Raw genomic sequence first — 20,630 nt, 5'->3', positions numbered from 1 at the left:
TAATGAATAATTATGTATGAAGATGTTAGCACAGTGATGTATAAATTTAATCCAGCATTTTGGAAATGAGATACGAAGTAAATTACTTGAAGCAGGGGATTTTCAAGAACTTTTGGCTGCACTCCCCTTTCCAAGTTAGGGCACTTAATATAATGAGTCCTTGTGTGTGATACTGACAGGAGCCAATCTGCGCAGACACAGCAAAAGAACAGAGCTGTGTGGCAGGAGTTCTTGGGGCTGCTTCTCCAGTGCCTCACACGATGCCTTGGAAACTGTAGTGGTCCTAAATTTTTTTTAAAAGTGCTTTCATGCCGCGTCTTTTAAGGAAAAGGGCCAAGACTTGAACTGCAGTCTCTGAGCAAAGACATGGCAGGTATGCGGCTAATGAGTTACTAGTTAAGTGACTCGATATAATTAAATAGAAAAGCACCAGCAGGATTGCTGTGAGAATCTCAGAACAGCTTTAGTGATGGAAACTATTGAATATTGAAATAATATGCATTTCCTAAATCTGAATGAGATAGTCTGCTGTTGCTACAAATTTGCATTACTAACCCATAGGAGCTCTAGCTATAGATCAGGATCGGTTCTGTTATACAGTGTAAAAACTTCAAAGAGCAAGACATTTACAAAGAATTTTACTGTCCAGTTAGGAGATAATTAAATATGAAGTTGAGTATGAAGAACCGATAAGGCAATATTGACTGCTCTGAAAAACAGTTTGACACAGATATATTAGATAGTCCATTACCACAGGATAAATAAACCTTCACAGGTTTTCCACTTACTGCTGTTTACTTGCTTTTTCTTAGTCCTTAGTGAATCTGATCATTCTGAGATCTCAGAATTGACTAGTTTGTGCATAATTGGGATTTTCATTTGAACTCTTTGTCTTATTGTCGATTTTTTTGCGAACAGTTTACTAAGGCCTTGTCATGTGAAATTTATCAGCAGTTTCCCAAAAGGCTAAGTGAAGTATGTGATGTGTTCTGCAATTTATGTCCTTTCTTGAATATAATCAGGAAGATTATTTTAACAGCATCTTCCTCTGCTGAAGCTGTACTGGTTAGAGGATGACTGTACATGCTCTCTACATTCTCTCATCCCTCAGGATGTTATTATTTTTAATGTTATAAATATCAGGATAATGACTCAATGGCCTATTATGTTTTCTTAAACATTCTAAAGCACAGCATGTTCGGAAGCTTCTTTGAACTTACCACTTCACTGATTTTTAAAAATATACCAAAGCAGACATTCACTTTTAAATGCATCAGAGAAGCACCATAGATTTAGTTCATGAAAATCACAAGATCTAAGCTTATGCAGAGAGCACAATCTTTCTCCCTGTGGATGGCAAAATAATAGGCTCACAGAACCTCTCCTGATAGAGGTAACAGACAAACATCTTCATTGCTTCTCTGTCTGAGGTCATTTTCCAGGATAGGCAGCAATTTCTCACTCTTCATATGTTTATTTCATCTGTTTTTGAGATTACCCGATTTCTGAATTGAGAGGATTTTTTATGTAGAAAAACAAAAGGACTTGTTCCTGCAAAGTAAAGATTTTTGGGCAGATGTATAGAAGGACCTGTGCACTTGGGATCTGTCCAGTTCCCACTTAGGGCATCAGGACCTACAATACACTAAAATACTTCTGCTTTTCTGCTACAGTGCTCTAAAAGCACCCGAATCTTTAACTGATATTTTGTACGTTAATGTTGCATTTCAAAACAAGTCTGCAAATGTCTCCACCGTGACAGAAAATTATCTGAGCTTCTATGTGATCTGCATGCTTTGTCTGAATGGTTCAATCCAGTAGATGCAGGCTTTATAAGACCACCAGCATATTTTATATTAGTTGGCCTACTTAACATTAGGCACACGTTGGAAGGACTGATGTCCCTCATCTACAAAGTGAAATCCCGAACTGTTATTCTACAGTCTCAAAATGGAACTTCAACAGGAACCTACTGATGAGTTCTTCACCTAGTTGAGATACGTGATAAAGGGTTTATCATAAAATTCAAGTAATCTTTCCAGTATCTGAGTAAAAGCTCTGACAGATAAAACTAGTCATTTCTCCTCCTATCGTTAAAAGAATGAGCCAAATCCTTTACCATTTTTGAGAGAAAAAGCCAAAACTTACCTCAGCAAATGCTTTCAAGGCTGTGAAACTCAAATGGAAAGAGAAGTCAGCCTACCATAAGACACCTAAATTTTTTACAAAGTAAAAGCTCTTAGGTGCCTTGTTAGCTGATTTGGTGGCAGCCTTTGGCAGCCCTTACCTCTGCGCACTGAATAGAAGGAAATACGAGGACTCAGTTAAGGACTCAGAACTCTGTTTTGAGCTTACCTGAAGTTCAGGTGTTGCAGCTACCTAAGCCACTAACGTTCCTTACTGTATTTCGAAACACTTCATCAAAACAGACCAAAAAGCAGATGATTACAGGTGGATCTCCTATCTGAGACTATGCTTTCAGTTTTCTGAAACCTCTGAAAAATCTTTCTTCCCTCTAAGCTCTCTTATGACATAAAAAAAATAAAATTACAAGTTTCTTTTGCAAATGTTGGCATCATTGTAATAAAAGTGGTATTATATCTGTGTGTTTTTCAAAGAAGCAAGAAACCAATTTGTATTTGGAAGGAAAGAACTTGTTCAGAAAGACAGTGGAGAACCAGCAGGTCTTGCTCCTTATGAAGAGAGATTCTGCAGTGGGGACTGTTAAAGGTTTTTCCTTGAAAATTTACTCTAAGAAAGAAGGAAAAAACTGAGATAAAGTGACCCAGACAAATAAGCATATGTGATAACGAGCCCTGCATAAAAAGTGGTAAATGTAGAAGGATTTACATGCCAAAGATATTTTGAGAATCTCAGGGATATATTTCATGAGGGTCACAACAGTAGTAGAGGAGTCCGGGTGAAGAGCAGTTAAAACTAAGTGTTCCCATAAGCTCATTCTGTAACTCTGAAAAATCACTTACCTCTTCTTGTTTTTTTTCCTCTTGTCAGTGATCTGTGCATGGGGAAAATCCAAAAGCATTCTGAGTCTTCATTCATAAATATTACTAAAGCACTTTCCATTTCCTGAACTGAAGATGTTATAATTATAAAAGATCATGATTCTGTGACTTTCTCTTTTTGAGCATGCTGTGTTCTGCCGTTAAAAGAAGAACGATTCACCGTATTTAAGATGTGGCAAAAATTATGCTGTGTACAAATGTTTCAAAATTCAGTCCTTATGTAATGTAAGTTTTGAGAGATCGTGCTAATGAACAGCTTTTGGTTTGAGCCTGAGACTTGCACAGTGAAAAGAGGGAACAGGCAGCACCTCAGAACTGAGGTGCAGAGCAAAATGTCAAGACCACTTGGAAGAGATGAGTGTTGTGTTATTAGTCACACACAGGCTAGAAAGAAATGGTAATAGCTATGGGTGAATCAGCAGTGGGTGGTGCCTTAGAGTTAGAAAAGTGGTGTCACCTGTTAGGCTTGCAGCCACTATGTTTCAGTGAGATTTTTTTTGGTTTCCATAAACACCCTGTGATGTTGAAACTCCACTTCTTGTTGCTGATGGATATAGTGAAATTTAATCCGAACTCTGTGACTTTACCCATTTGGCAGAGGAACCACTTTAACTATAGAGGAAGTGTCAGTAGGATATTATGAAGTATTTATTTGAGTCTGTACTATAAGAGCGTTTCCTGAACTACAGCTGTAGGGACAGGCCTGGGGTTTACACTGGTGAGAGGGAAATTGAGTTCTCCTCTTAGAAATAAATTAATTGAATGTCTATGAAACAGGAGAATTCCTCCTGTTATATGAGCCCCATTGCAGTTGTCCTCTTGCTGTGAGTCGTTTGTTATTGCTGCCATGCCTTATTGAAAAGGATATTTTACACAGGGAAAAGTTTAAGTAAAAGCAAAATACTCAAGTAGGAGAGTGCAATATTACAGTATTTATACTGAATAGGAAGTGAATGGACTATAACAAGAGTAAATAATGAAAGAAAATTATATAACTCCTGAGAGAACTGCTCTAAACAGTAAAAAGTTAAACATGTAGCTCTATGGTACAAAGGAATTGCACTATGAAATCAGAAAATCACAAGGATGGAAGCAACTTCAGGATATTATTTAGTCCATTCCCTTTCCCCCACAAGCTAGTACCAAATGTATTTGTCATTCCTGACACAGTTGCCCAGCTCTTTCTTAGTTTTCCAGTGGAGATATTCCAAAACCTCCTGAACCAATCTCGCCGTTGCAGGGCTTTTTATAATACGAAGGTTTTCATAAATCATGCTTGATCCAATGCAATCTTTTTCTTTTCCTTGTCTCGTTCAACATATATGTGAAGAAAAATAATCAATCTCTTCCATTTTACAACACTTATTTGTATTAGGACTACAGGAATGTGATAATATTTGCATAATCCTAATACAGCATTTATTATTTCCTTGTGGACATTATCTTCCAGACCTGTTACAATTTCTGCTGATTTCCTCTGAACTTTTTCCAGTTGTTCCTTGTTTTTTACTGAAATGCAGAATCCAAGCTGATCATAGTGCTCTAGTGGAGGTCTAATCAAATAAAGTTCAAAGACATTTTATATATCTCTTGAATACTATGATACTGTTTTTAAATTCAAGCATAACTTGTGTTCTCTTCACAATCGCAGATCTTTTTAATTTCTTTATCCTATATTCACCCATCTACAAGAAGGGCTGGAAGGAGGATCCTGGGAACTACTGGCCTGTCAGCCTGACCTCGGTGCCAGGCAAGATTATGGAGTGATTCATCCTGAGTGCACTCACCCAGCATGTGAAGGACAACCAGGGGATCAGGCCCAGCCAGCATGTGTTCATGAAAGGCAGGTCCTGCTTGACCAACCTGATCTCCTTCTATGACCAGGTGACCCACCTAGTGGATGAGGGAAAGGCTGTGGATGTTGTCTACCTGGACTTTAGTAAGGCCTTTGACACTGTTCCCCACAGCATCCTCCTGCAGAAACTAGCTGCCCATGGTTTGGATGGGTGTACTCTCTGCTGGATAAAGAACTGTCTGGATGGCCGAGCGCAGAGAATGGTAGTGAATGGAGTTAAATCCAGCTGGCTGCCGGTCACAAGTGGTGTCTCCCAGGGCTCAGTTTTGGGTCTGGTCTTGTTTAGCATCTTTATCAATGATCTGGATGTGGGGATTGAGTGCTCCCTCAGTAAGTTTGCAGCTGGCACCAAGCTGGGCAGGAGTGTCGATCTGCTGGAGGGTAGGAAGCCTTTGCAGAGGGATCTGGACAGACTGGATCAACGGGCCAAGGCCGACTGTATGAGGTTCAACAAGGCCAAATGCTGGGTCCTGCACTTTGGTCACAACAGCCCCATGCAACACTACAGGCCTGGGGAGGAGTGGCTGGAAAGCTGCCCGGTGAAAAAGGACCTTGGGGTGCTGGTTGACAGCCGGCTGAACACGAGCCAGCAGTGTGCCCAGGTGGCCAAGAAGGCCAGCAGCATCTGGCTTGTATGGGGAATAGTGTGGCCTGCAGGAGTAGGGAGGTGATTGTGCCCCTGTACTCAGCACTGGTGAGGCTGCGCCTCGAATGCTGTGTTCAGTTTTGGGCCCCTCACTACAAGAAGGACATGGAGTTGCTGGAGCTTGTCCAGCGAAGGGCAACGAGGCTGGTGAGGTGTCTAGAGAACAAGTCTTACGAGGAATAGCTGAGGGAACTGGGGCTGTTTAGTCTGGAGGAGGCTGAGGGGGGACCTTATTGCTCTCAATAATTATCTTGAAAGTAGGTTGTAGTGAGGCAGGTGTTGGTCTCTTCTCCCAACTAACTGGTGATAGGATGAGAGGCAATGATCTCACATTGCGTCAGGGGAGGTTTAGATTGGATATTAGGAAAAATTTCTTTACTGAAAGAGTGGTCAGACATTGTAATACGCTGCCCAGGGGAGTGGTTGAGTCACCATCCCTGGAGGTGTTCAAAAAACGTGTAGATGTGGGTTGATGGTTGGACTTGATGACCATAGAAGTCTTTTCCAACCTACAAGTCTATGATTCTATGATATTTTTAGGCTAAAAATTGCTAAATAAAAAAAGTCTCTTGCACTGGTCCCTACTGAATCACAAAGAAGAGGATTTAGTTGTATTCTAGTTCTGTCCTCTCAACACACTTCAGTAACCCCAGTTTGATGCAATCTTCGTAAACATATGCTCTGTCCCATTATACAAGTCATCATTGGAAGTACTGAATAGCACCAGGGCCAGTCTTGCTTCCTTTGGAGCTTACTTGATGCAAATTGCCCTTCTCATCGTGAACCATTGATAACAGTTCTATGGAAAATTTTCTCACAGCCTCTCCATCCACCCTGTATTAGTTCTCAAGTTCAGGCTCTTTTCATTTGTTCATAAAAATACCATCTCAAAAAATGTTGAAAGCTTTTGCAAATTTTTCTCTTTCTACAGGACGTGTTACTTTGCTCTACAAGTACGTGGAATTGGCTTGGCGCGATTTCTCCCTAACAAATTCACGCTGGCTTTTATTTATCTCTTTCTTTTGGCCACAGTCCCTGGTTATCCATACTGAGATTTGGGGTTCTTTTTTCTAATAAATTGTGCCATTCATTTTTATTTGAAAGTTCTGTTTGTTTCTCCTCTTATTTATGCCTGTCTTAAATAGCACTGCTTTTTATTTGCATCGGTGCAGAGGAAAGTGGAAACGTAGACCTCTGTATGTACTCTGACAAAAGTGTTGGGTGGACTTCCAAAGCTTTGAAATGTAAAAGAAAGAGTGATAGAATAAAGAATAGAGTCTGATATGATGTAGATTTTATGGCTTTTTAGAGGAAAAAATACATCTTCTGTCCAGTGGGACACTACAGAATTAAAAATAAGAGCAGGCTGGAATCTCATGTACAAGTTAGACCCTTGTGGTCCATGTAACTGGCACATAAATCCTGAACAGCAGTTTCCCTCACCGATTTCTGAAGGGCAACCACTACATCCACATACAAATCAGAGATGGTACAGATAAGATGTAATAACCCTTTAATAGAGTGTTCTTATTTGCTAGCAGAACCAGCTAAATATTCTTTTATTTCTCCTTACTCTACAATGGCTTAACTTATTTTTATCATTTTTTGTTTTGCGGTCCTTGTGTTTTGTTTCCTTGTGCCTGGCAGAACTGTTGTGGCATCATGATTCCCTTGAGCATGACTGCGTTGTTGCAGACCTGATACTGTTGTCTGATCCAACTTTGGGCTTTAGAACAATGTGGGTTTTTTCTTCATGGAAATGATACAATGAAATGTGTCATCAGATATCTAAAATCTGTGCAGTTTGATGATTTATGCTCATAAAAAGAAGATCTGAAGAAGGTATTCAAATATACCAGTTGTTTTGCAAGAGTAACAGGCACATTATAAGTGCATTGCTCCCTGAGCTAGAAAGGAGAAACACGAAATCAAATGGCTTTTCTGTGAGATGTTGTGTTGTGAGCTTAGTTTTGGAAGTATAAAGATTCAGAGTTTGCTTATTTTATGGCCTCTGTAATCGTGTAGGAAACTGCTACTTGTTTATGTACTGATTCCTATTGCCAGGTAGGCAGTTTCTTCTCAGTTCTAAATGAAAGAACATCTTGTTCTTTCTGCTCTAGTGGCACAGTACCCACATGTTCATTTGCATTCCTAGATATTCATTATAATTTACAGAACAAAAAAGATTTCTGTTCTGCATAGTGAGTTTTCATAAATATAAATAAAAAGAGCCAAAGCTGTCAAAATTCATCCTTTTGGCAACCTCCCACAGTTGTTGTGAAGGAGAAAAGTAAGGATTGAAAACCCATAAAGGAGATAGTAATAATGAGAAACCAGGACTTTTTTAAATGTTTAACATTCTTATGAGGGACCAGGTACAAGATATGTAAGTGTATATATTCTGAATAATTTCTCAGTGATTTCAATCAAAAGGAAAATGCAGAGAGTTGTAGCGTAAATGTAATGATGATATGGACCATGAATCTGTATTAGTGAGCTATTTGAGAAAATTTTGGGATATTGTTCCTATGTATGCACAGTCTTCAGAAATCATTATCCACTTTGCCTTCCCCCCTGATCTATGCTGCTGCCTTTGGCCAATTATTCAAACTCTTCATAACTAGCTCTCTAGCCTAGCTAAGAGATTGTAGCACAGGAGTAAAATGTTTTCTGTTTCGTGGCTGACTCCATCTGACCACAGATAAAGTTACCCCAAGGAGGCCATATTCTGTTCGTAATGGAAATCACAGCCACTACCTTGGCTAAGTTTGTTTCTATTCTCACCTGTTTGCAATGGCCTATAATTTCACAGCCAGTGCCTTTCCTTCTAGGGTTTGTTTGTCCAAGCAAGCATATACATGGTAACCAAGGGTATGGATTTACTGCATGTAATTATTGTGTATTAAAAGCTTATGTGCATATTCTCATCGCACTGTGACGCGCAGCGATCAGCGCCCCACAGAACCATTCTTAGTACATGTTAATGCCGTCTGCATGCAATGCCGGCGTTGTGAGTGCGTGCCACGGCTTGCTGCCCACTGTACTAATTTCCTGCGGAGATTAGACGTTAGCCTTCCCAGGAGCAACGTTTAGTTGAGAGGTGTTGTTCACAAAAGCTGATCAGCAATTTTCAGCGAGCGAGAACGGAGGTCACTACAGAACTTCCGTTGTTTTACCGAGTAAGTTTGGAGATCATTTTTGAACAGACAGTCATTTCAAATGAGCAAAGGCAAAAGGTAAACATTCGGTTATAGAAATAGTTTTATTCACAGAAGTGGTCTTTCCAAAACAGATTTTTGACTTGCAAGCCTTTTCCTTTCCTCTTACCACTTTTAATTAACTGTCTTGCTCGGTTAATGGCATTTGAGCCTAAGGAATTCGCACTGTACCTGGTAACCCAGACTCCAAAAGCAAACAAACTATCTCCGCTAAGGTGCCTGTTTTCACAAATCGCTTGGCACAGACCTCCCTGGCGCTGGCAGTAAGAGGCGCCCGTGCCAGTCACTCGGCGCAGTTGCTTCTCTGTAGGGCCGCTTCACTTCTTTTTCATTTTGGGGACCACAGAAAATATCCTTCTCTTTTCCCCATCTTTATCTTACTGCGTGCCAGGACTTCCCCGGTGTTTCCAGGAAGCGCTGGGCTGACTGCCTGTGTGCGTCCCTCTCCCCACCCTGTGACGTGTCATGACATGACGTGGTGTGTCGTGATGTGACACAGTGGAGGCAGCGGGCGCTGAGGAGCCTTGAGGGACCCCGCGGAGGGGAGCGGTTGGAGGGGCCGTCGGGCCCGCACCCCGCTCTGCGAGTGCTCACCAATGATCCCTCAAGACTGTGTGTCACCGGGCAGGGGCGCGGGGCAAGCTGCTTCCCCGGGGAGGCCAGCAGACCGGACTCCCCCTCCACAACGCTCAGGCCCTGCCCTGGAGTCAGGCCTCTGCTCTTGATTCTGCCTCTCTGCTTTGTCTGACTTGGTTCAAGTCGGTTCCTGTGCTTTTTCCTACCTAAGTGTCTGCAAACAGGCTTTAAAACTCAAGCTGTGCTGTCACCTGGCTGCCTGCAAACAAACATATGGCTGCATTTGGGTAACATGGTGCTCGAGATAACGTTCGCTGCCTGTCACTCATGCAGGTCTATTTGTATAGACATGGCCTTAGTCCTCCCTTCAAACCCAGAGACAGTGTTATGAACCATTTTTTGTTAGGATTAGTGAGTATACTAATGAACAGCAAGATATATTATCTCAACATTACAGTTATCATCATGATATGTTGGCCTGGTAAGAATGGTAGAATATTCCAGACAGCAACCACGAACACTCACTTGGTAGTGAGAGGGAGTTAGGGAGAGGGAGATCCAATAGTCCTGAACTACTGAACAAAAAGCCGTATCTGGCCAGTGCCTGCCTTCAGTAGTTCAGGACTTCTGCCAGTTCACGTGTGAAAATATATGCACTCGGCATGAACTTAATATAGTTTTCCACGTGGGTCAGTAGGATCTTTATATGTACTTTTCTGATCCCTTAGTACTTGCCCAAGCAGTAACAGCATTTCCTTACATGCAGAGAGGAGTGTAAGATATGTGCCTCTTTATTCTCTAGCTACTTTCCACCTCTGACCTCTTGCTAAGGCTGTCATTTTGTAGTATGTAGCCTAGACACTGATAGTGGGCAGCACACGACATAAGTATGTGGAACAATATCAGTTATAATATGCATATTTATCTGGAATCTACCTCCTTTCTGATCTGTGGAGATATACTGAAATAATACAGATTCTAAAATAAATCTTGTACAGAAGAGCAGAGGAGCTAACCATTGATTTTTCCCCCTAAATGAATCTTTCCTTCCTAAGTAACTGCATCTTATGAAGAGCTGCCTCTATTCAATCCAGAGATTGCTGTATTTCAAGGATGAGTGAGGTAATCTCTTTATATATTCTGTAAGTTATTTGGTCATGTTCTGCCAAACCCAATCTGGCAGGAGGTTGGACTTTTCTGTCTTCATGTTTTATGAACCTCTGCCTAAGCTGCTGAGGATACTTTGGTGTAACATAAATATTTACAATACTGTCAAGAATATTCCCTTTCCTTCCTTCCTCCATTTGTCTCAACCCTGGGAACACACTGTATTGCATAGGGTGGCTGGCAACACTTATGCATGTTGCTTACTCCATTCACTCAAGCTTTGCTTTCCGTACTGGCTTTTAATGAGAAAGGTTCTCCTAGTCGGTATCTCGTCTGTTATAACTGCTAAACACAAATACTGGATTAAAAATCCTAAGCTTGAAAGAGAACTTTTTAAAATTGTTTTTTTAGGCTTTTGTTCTTCCTAGCACACATACTAATATTTTTACAGTTGGATAACATAAGAAGTAGAAGCAATTTAACCTGACAGTTCTCAAATGAAACACTCTGCTAACACACCCAGTGGCCCCAAGCTCTCCCTCTCCTTGTAAAACAGTCCAGTTATCTCCCAGATAATGAGGTCTCACCCAGTGGCGCCAGTATTACAGTGTAAGAAGCTTTGTAGAGAGGATTCTACAAAAGAAGTCCAGCTGGGTAACAGAACTTGGTACCTTTACAGGCACTGAATCATTTTATCCCTTAAGGGTTATTTTCTTCATTGGATTTTATGGTTTTGGCAGCCTTTAAATCTGTTGATGCAGTCTTCTGTCTTACAGAAATGCTAATGAAACCTGGTTCCAATAAACAAATACAATGACAAGAAAGAGCTTCCAACTTAACTACTCAAGCAATGTAATTGTTTGTGTAAGTGCAAGTTGCAAAGTGTTGGTTATGGAGAAGAGAGAGTCACCAGGCAAAGTGACATTCTCAGCAATGATTTGGAAGCAAATGTTGAGTCATTGCTGATAAAACAGGCCAATGACATAGAAATTCACAGAACCAAAAATAATGATAGGGACAGGACAGTCATATGGTGCAATCCAGAACTTTGGGAAGCTGCGTCTATGTGTGTAAAATATGATTAAATGCAGCCAGATACAAAGCTGCTCATCTAGCAACAAAAAACATCAGTCATTGTGATTTCTACAGAATGGAAGATTATCCTAAATTTTTTTAAAAAGTAGTAGGTAGAAGTTTGGAAGTAGTTTTGCCTCATAGCTATCACCACATTTTTTTATTTATGTTTTATTTCAAATTGGTTGTAGATATACTCTGTGAGGAGGTACATGTGTCCTGCTCTGTGTTTGTGAGTTCCTAATACACCTCAGACACAATATATTTGAAATGGTTACGTCCAAATTTTTTGCTGCAAGACCGGAGTCTATAAGCTTGGGTGCTTATAGTACACTGGTGTTTAAATAAACTCTGCTTTTTACAGGTTTTGTACATAGGAACACAATATGCACATTGTTTATGCAGGGACACAGAGAACACAGTAAATAAATTGCAAATTGTTGAAGAACTGCTGTTGCATCATTTACAGGACTTCTGTTAAAGATTTTTAATGACAGATCATTGTATGTCAGGCAGTAATCAGTGGGTGGTAGAGGACCCAGCCCTAATTAATTAGCAGATAACAATAAACTGTGAATATATGCTTAGAGTTAACTTAGTAAAAAAAGAAATACAGTTTGTCTTGTGTTCAGTGGTTTAGAGTTTAGTAGTGAGATTGTAAATTTGAAATAAATTTTCTGGAAATTATTATCTTAAACAGATGAAGTCACAAAAACCCAAAAATGTTTCTTGTAGTTTTCAGAAATGAGCTAATAGCCCATAATATAAAATATCTGATTCTGTGTGGCATTCCTACTATCTAAAAGGCCAAATACAACAGCTTCATATAGCAGGTAGCGTATTTTAATGGTACTGCTATTAAAAAAAAAAGGAGGCGCGTAAGGATTGGGCTTCTCTGAGAGTCTGCTGTGTCACCTGGACCTAACCTGTGCTTTCGGTTCTCCGTCTCTGAAAATGGAACCCTGCCTGTATTTTTAAGATTCCCCTTAAAAGATAAGAAGTTTTGAAAATAAATACATACAATCTGAACAATGTCCAGATTTATATTTCTTCCTCTTCAATCTCAGGTAATTTTTTTATCCCAATGATATGCTGTGGCGTGGTGATATTTGATGAGGTGTGATATGATCCTGGTAGCTTACATTGTCAAAGCCTTGTCTTCCCTGTGTGGAGGATTTAAACGTAGAGAGTTGACAGTGCTAATGAGAGCTAGGTGAATTCACTTTACACTGACTTTCTTGCTCTGCCTCTGGAATTAGGAGTACTGAAATGCGTGAACTCTCGTCAATGGTCACAGGCCTGGCATGGTTCAGCAAAGGCATGAAAAGGCTAGGGAAGTGAAGCCAAAAGCTCCACAGCATTTCAACCCAATGTGGGCAGCCACAATGATTAACTTCCTGCCAGCGGTTTGCCAATTTCCTTAATTTTGATGTGGGGAGACCAGATTCCCCAGCAGTCTTAACCAAGGTCTCTCTTTCTGCTTGCCAGTCCACAGTGTGCATAGTCCAGCATCATGATTGGGACCATTTTCATCTAGCTGAAAATTATATACATAAGTCTTCCAATTCAGGAGATGAGATGAAACATGTATGTCTGTGCTAAACTCTGTAAATGGATTCTGAGAGGAACTATTGAGTATTGCTGGTTGGAGCGATAGTTTTAGTTTATAATTCTTTTTCCCTGTACAATTTTGTTATAGAATACTTCCAACAACTTACCGTCTCCCACTGTTTGGGTTTTTTTTCCACACTTAACACATATGAATCTGTGAGAAGCTAGCTCTGCTCTCCATAGGTCCCCTCTACCCTAAACTATTCTAATTCTGATTCAGCTTCCACAAGCTGGATATTTTCATAAAGAAAAAAGGAGAGGGGCAAATATTCAGCTGGTTCTAGCAGACATGTAGACATGTTAAATTTCTTCACAGTGTTCTTACCTGCATTTCTGATGTAGAAATTCCCAGAACTGGCTCATTCCCAGGGTGTCTTTCTCTGTACTGTTTACCCTGCAGGACCACGTGTTTGAGGCTATATTGGACTCAGATGGAAGAGTATTTGAGACCGTTTTCTGACACTGAAAATTTCTTCTGATATCACATGTTCTGTCATCTAAAGTTAAGGAAGGATTATAACCTAATGCCATTCTCTTTTGAAGTTGCTGACCTTACAAGGTCTCACAAAACTTTTTAATCTCCCTTATGATTTTTTTCCTGCACTGTGTTTGCCCCATACTTCTTCATTTTTCTTTCTCTGCCATCATTCAACACAGAAATGATAGCTTTTCCTTCCTGCTTCTTCACAGTGCGTTCTGATGTGCATAAAATGGTGCTGCTTCTTGCCACTGGCACTAAAGAAAAGGTTGGTTAATATGAGCGCTATAGTGACGTTTTTAACTGAATGCTGTCTCAGAGAGGAAAGCAAAAACTTCCTAGTGAAATGTCCCTTCTACAGAAATATTAAAGCTGGATTACATCTCAGATATCTGTCTTACAAAGAACAATTCAGCTGCTTGACTCATAAACTGTAAAATAACTAGGGCTGTAAGAAACATGATTTCGTCAAAGTTCCATGATATGAAGAACAAAAACATCTCAGCAAAGAACATTATATTTAAAAATATGAACAAGGATATACCAGAAAGAACAGGGCAAATCCTTTGAGAAAGATTTCATAAATATTCATTACAGTAAACCCAGAAATTTGTCTTGCATTTTTTATTGCTTCTAGCAATGTCTTTCTCAAAATTCTTAACTTTTATTTAAAATAAATGTCCAGCTGTCACAGGTTCATGGGCAACAGGTAAGGACAAACATTTTAATTTTGTTTGAAATATTTAAGTGTGAGTACATAACAGGGATGATCTGAAAGAAAAAAATATATTTTGTTTAAAAAATATATTTTTAATCTATTAATATATTTGAGCTTCAAAATCTTTCAAAAGTTGCAGAAGTGTCTCTCAGTCTGAGTAACAGAAACAATATTATTTGGTGTAGTTGATTCACACAAATGCCATCTTTTACTAATCTTCTGACGTATTTCTACCTAGGACTATACTGTGCTCATGAATTTATAGTTGGTAAAACAAATCTGGATCTACAGATCTGACATTTTTGTGCTTGAACTTACTTGCTTGTCAGCGCAGGAGAAACATGAAGCTTGTCATATTTTCTAATGCAAACGATGCCATTATGAGATTGTAACAAAATGCTTCTACCTCATTAATTCAGTATTTGAGCCAAAATCACTTTCCTATGCTTCTGCTGTTGATTTTTAATCAAGTGTATTATTTACTCTTTTGAAAATCCTCCAGTGGTTAGGCCCAATTGCTCCACATCCAAGCAAATCCAATTTGCTATGACAAAGTCAAAAACGTCATAACTTGTGAAAAGTGTGGTTTGTTTCTTCTTGACTCTCTTGCCACTGTGAACATTTAAGAAATATTCCTGCCATTAAGTTCTGGCGCTCTCTCTTCCTGTTTTTAAAACCATTACTCAAAGCATATCTCATTCTTGCCACTGTGAGAATCTAACTGGCTGTGGATTTACTGTGTGGCGAAAATGCAATATGATAATTAAATCTTAAGTGTTTCTCTTCAAATATAAAATTAATTAAACATTTTGCATTTGACATACCAGCAAGTCATTCTGTTAAAATGGAAATCAGACACCACCTTCAATTTTACCCTTGACAGTCTTGCCATGTATTTTGCCCTACAGACCTGACAACATGTCTTGTGCTCAAATTACTCATTAAAAACCTGGGACAATTTCTTTTTTGGTGCACCAGAACCAGAATATAACTACTAAGTGAACAAATTTCTGTAAAAATCTGTTTGCAAAAGCAGGATGCCTTGTGATTTATTATTGCATATTTCAAAAGCTGTCTTCTTCCAAACACGTCACATCAAGCCTTGAGTCACAAGCCATCTAGGTACTTCACTTTGACTAGGACTACAATATGCTGGGTAACAATCCTTGGGTCCCTAGGAAATGAGAGTAGTCTAGATTCCCAAGGGAAGGAGAATTTCAAAACAATTGTTCAAATATGAGCTAAACCAGCATGTGATGTCTCCACTGAAGAAACAATCTTTTTTTTTTGGTACTGGTATGGCGTTATATTTACTGAAGTCAATAGTTGTTTTGACTAGTGAAGTTTCTGGTCTACTAGACTTTCAAAAAATTTCAGAGTAATCTAATTACCATTGGAAGTATTAAAGAATGTGTACTTGGTAAAAATACAACATCAAATATAACACACCATTTTGTGTAAATCAGGCAAAAGACAAAAATAAAAACTGTGTTGGGGTCGATGTAGCTTGAGAGTTAGCATGACTAGGCTGCTTAAGCAAAACAGTTAGCATAACTGAACAGGCCACTGGGAAGGAAAGCTAAGAATAACAATTGAGAAAGTTGTGATAGTGCACATGATGTCGGTTAGCAAAAACAAGATGTGTTCAAGGACGTGGAGGCGGCCTGTTGCTATTAGCGTTAGTTCATAGTTACCAATCATAAGGGGATGTGGGGTGCGTGAACAGTGTGTGATTTATGTCTGTAGCCTATCCAAATAAGCGTGATCGTGTGTGCAGATATGAAAAATGTATATAACCACGCAAGCAGAGCAATAAATCGAATCGACTGTGCATTGCATCAATGTGTGAGAGTCATTCCTGTCCCTGCATGGATGCTGAAACTCGGCAAAACTGTAAATAAGAGAATGTAGAAAGAGGTAGATTAAACATCACTGTTTATTCTTGCCCCAAGTTCCTCCCACTGAATTGATGTGTCCTGGCCAAGAGTGAATATCTAACATTCGTTTCCCATCCAGAATGGTATATCAGCATATCCTGCTGCTGAATTAAACCAAAATTCCTTTGAATAGGTACAGATGTTCTGAACATCCTACAGTAGAGAAGGATACCAGTAAAGAGGTGTAGGACTAGATAGTTATCTCTCACGAAACAGGCAGCTGTTATAAGTAAGTTGGACACTGGAGCCACAGATGTTTTATTAAACGGGTGTGTAAGTCAATTGACTTTTTTATGTGTGGTGTCCATGGCTGTATGTGGATCAGAGTCTTCTGTATTTCTGGGGGAAATTTTCTTCTGATTTCAGCTATGCTTAATGCTTTCTTAAAATGGCTTTTCCAAATAGGAAGGGTCCTGAGGCACTTGGTCTGGATTCTCACAGGCATGTAGGCATTTCTCTGAATGATTTCAACTAAGGCAGGCCTTCTGAATGTGGATGGTGAGCTCATCTCACTGTTCACTCTTGCTGAAAGGGAAATTTCCCCTCAGGTCCTACCCTCATCACTATACACTCTTTCGTTTTACCTTGAGCTCTCACGTTTGTCCCATCTGACCAGTAGAGACCTAGCCTAGGAAAAGGTGGGACTGCACAGCAGTACGAAAGCCACCATTTGTGGTGGCAGAAGTTCAGACTGCCTCGGCCATTTCAGAGAGCTTCTCTAAGTTGCTTGAAGTAGAGCACGTAAACACTTCAAGCAGTTTGGCTTTGTATTAGTGGCATAAACTCATCTCTTTCCTCTTTTCTTCTTTTTTAAATGGAGGAACAGCTTGGCTGAGCTTTCTGGTTGCTTTGCAGCTGTCCAAGCTTTGCCCCCAGCTTTTTACCACCCAGACAAATGTCAAATCCCAAAGGAGTTACACCCATTTTGTTTTCCTCCTCTCTTTCTGTCTCTTAACAAAAACTTTGCTGGATGCACAGTGGCAAAGCTCAGATCTGAATAGAAAAGCCTCTACCCAGTTGATGCCACGAGCAAAGAGTGTTTTTAGATTTACTTGCAAGTTCACTGGAATTTTCAAAAGATTACACGGGGCTGACAATCCGCTTCAACTCACAGACAATAAATACTGGCAGCATTTTATGGAATGTTCCACTGGAGAATCAACTTCAGGGGAAGAGAGCTACCTAACAACATTATTGTCAGTTGGATTTTGGTACCTAGGTTTTTTTAGGAACTTCCATCTCAGAATGAGAGGCTCTTTTACTGAGCAATTTGTTGTTGCCTTTGATAAGGATCACATTGCCAATATTGGTTCCTGTTATTTTTATTAGTTCACTAACCCAATAATTTAATTACCGGGGTACTTCTGGAATCTTTCAGAACTATTAAAAGCTTCCCTAATAATTTGCAAAGCAGTTTTTTCCTTTTGTTTGTAGGGATGTCATTCTGCCACTGAGGGGGTGCATACTGCTGATTACCTGATGGGAATGGGTGACCTGCACAGAGTGTGCAGAAGTGGAACAGAGGCCTGAGAGGAGCAGGCAGGGCTGGGAGAAGGGAGGCGCAAAACAGAGCGTGGGCAGGCTAGAACACAGAGAAAATAGTGGCTGATAAGAAGCATTTTGATAAACTTAGAAAAGTTTAGACCGGCTATAAATGTACTGTATGTGTGAATAAAAGTAAATAGAGAATGGACCCCAAATGGGCTCAAGGAAATGAATGTGACACTTGCAGATCCAAAAGTTGAACTTCACAAGTGTGAGTGCAGTTCTTAGGATAGATTTCTTACTAGAGGTTTCCCATGAGGGTAAAAATTTTTTTCAGTTGCGAGGAGCGTGCAAAGAACCAGAAGGCTCTTAAACTCAGCTTGCATTTTCTCAGATTTGGTGACTGGAAGACTGAGCATAAAGGAGTCAAAAATGTCAAGCTGGAGAGATTTTTGACACTTGCAAAGTGAGCGCTGCACTCAGGACTGCTTTGAAAGGTTCACTCAGCTCTGTAGCTTAACTTTCCACTGCTTTTTACACAGTTAAGGTGCATACAAACTATTTCTTGCTATAACCACTGTTGTGAAATGATTCTGTTTGCCCTGTGATATATTTCCATGTAAGTTATCCCAAGCAATCTGTACTTTTTAAGCACTTCAGTAGCTGCCATCATTAAAGACTAAAAAGCTATCTTTATTCATAAAAGAAAATCAGTGTAATAACTGTCATGGTCCTTCATATTTACTTGCTTTACTATAGTCCTGATTCACAGGGAGTACCTAATATTGCTCCCAATTTCATTCCTTATATGACCTCTATGCTTAGAATGACAACAAGCATAACATTTATACTTTGTCATGCACTCTCCAGGAACTACATTTACATCTATCAAATGGTTTTACCTATACTGGAAGTAGGACTTGAAATAGTGCTACATTATAATCAACAGCCACAACTGTGTGCCACCCAAAAAGGCCATTAAAAACATTTCAGGTTCATTTAAATGCATTTTATTATAGGACTTGCTTTAAGAATTTGAAAATATCTATTGTGCACAGAAATTATGCTTCACAGTAAAACTCACATTTAGTATATACGCTACGTAGGAGAGGCTGTGAATTAAAAATAGGTAATATTAGGAAGTCATGTGAAAATCAGAAATATTATGAGTTACATCTTTTATCAACATGCATTTTGAAAGATATGTAATTTTTTTATCTAAGTGGTACAGGTGGAACAGCATTTTCTGCTGCTGTAAACATGAACATATGTATTGCTTATGAAGTCTTAAACGTACGAATCCATTTCCCATATCTTTTATGCACGCTTTACATATGTGGATGGACTTTGCCTAATATATATATACCTATAGGTCTAACCAGACTGTGATATTCCTGGGGGTGAGGCCCTATTTCATAACAAAGTAGATCACATATAATCCTCCTGCACTTCACCTCTTCCCTTAACAATATATTTAAGAACTGTCTTTTGAGTGAGGCATTCAGTGAAGCACTAAACCTAAAACCAGAAATTGTCTCTAAAATCCAGCTTCTTAGCAACTGAAAACAAGGACAACAACATTGAGTCATTTATTAATCAGTATAAGATCATCTCAGCAAATCAGTTACTTTTGTGAGTATTTTTAAAGGTTACTAACGCACAGTTTGAAGTAGGCGAGAGATACTGAAACTTGAAAAAACCTGTATCATATACATTTTTTTCAGAAAGGCAACCACCTGCTATATCTTTATAGGACATTTCTGAAGGACTTCTGTGCCACTGGAAAGAAAACTTAAAAAAAACCCAAACCCCTGAGTAAATAATGGCCTGGAGAATCCCCTTTATAAGGATGTTTTACAGATGATTTAAAGTGAAGTGAGGTCTGTGGGCTTGGTGGTTTTCCCAGAAAATTATGTATTTTGTATGCTGCTTTATTTTTTTCACTCAGCTTGGCATTTTTTCAAGAGTATTTCTGCATGCAGGTGTTAATCCACCCTATAGCAATAACACAGAACAGAAAACTGAGTGAATTATGCTGTTCTTAAAAATGAAGGGAATTGTACATATTTCCAAAAGCAGTATGAGATGTTTAGTCTTTAGAAAAGTAAGCATTACTATGATTAATGATCATAAGTTCTTGGAGAGGATAGGTAAGACTGATTTTCTCAGAAACGTCTAATAAAAAGAAAGATCAGATCATTTTGGTTATTAGCATTATTACCTTAGGTTCCTGTATTTGACTGCATCCTCACGCTGTGGTAAACTACAGCTACTTTTGTGATTGTTAAATGACAGAAAGGGAACTAAGGAAATTGAGATTGCAAGAAATAAACCTTTACTGGAAACCCTTCCGGATTCTGCTTAACTTGAAGGTGACCCTGACTCTTCCATAAAAGGAAGGAGATTGCTTTAGGCTCATATTCCAACTTGCACTGGAGGATTCTCTAAAGGCTTGGAGTTATCACTTTAACTGGATAAACAGACAGATATTCACATGCAGTGAACTATCTTTTGCACCTGCCAAAATGTACTGGAAATCCTGTGACAACAGTTTTTTTGGCAAAAGTCAATATTTTGCTTCCAGTCATGACCAGACCTAAAAAAGCGCAGAGGTGCTGAAAAATAAAAAGAGTAGAGGAAAAAGGCAATACAGGTTTTTGAATCTGAGAAAAATGTGCTTGTTCCTTTTGATGATTGTTTAGATTGGCTTATATTTCACCTTCTACTAGTTTGAGTGGTTTTTTATTTGCAGTAAAGTGTGGCAGTCTCCCACAACTTGTTATGTTTGCTCATATTGTCTTTCCCAAGTGACCTACTCCTCCACGTTTAGCTCCAAACAAGCAGAAAAGGTATGACATGAAATGGACCTCTAGCCTGATATTGAAAAAGAAAAGACAGGCTT

Source organism: Opisthocomus hoazin, chromosome 5 (assembly GCF_030867145.1).
Source record: "Opisthocomus hoazin isolate bOpiHoa1 chromosome 5, bOpiHoa1.hap1, whole genome shotgun sequence".
NCBI lineage: Eukaryota > Metazoa > Chordata > Aves > Opisthocomiformes > Opisthocomidae > Opisthocomus > Opisthocomus hoazin.
This window is presented reverse-complemented; position numbering follows the sequence as displayed.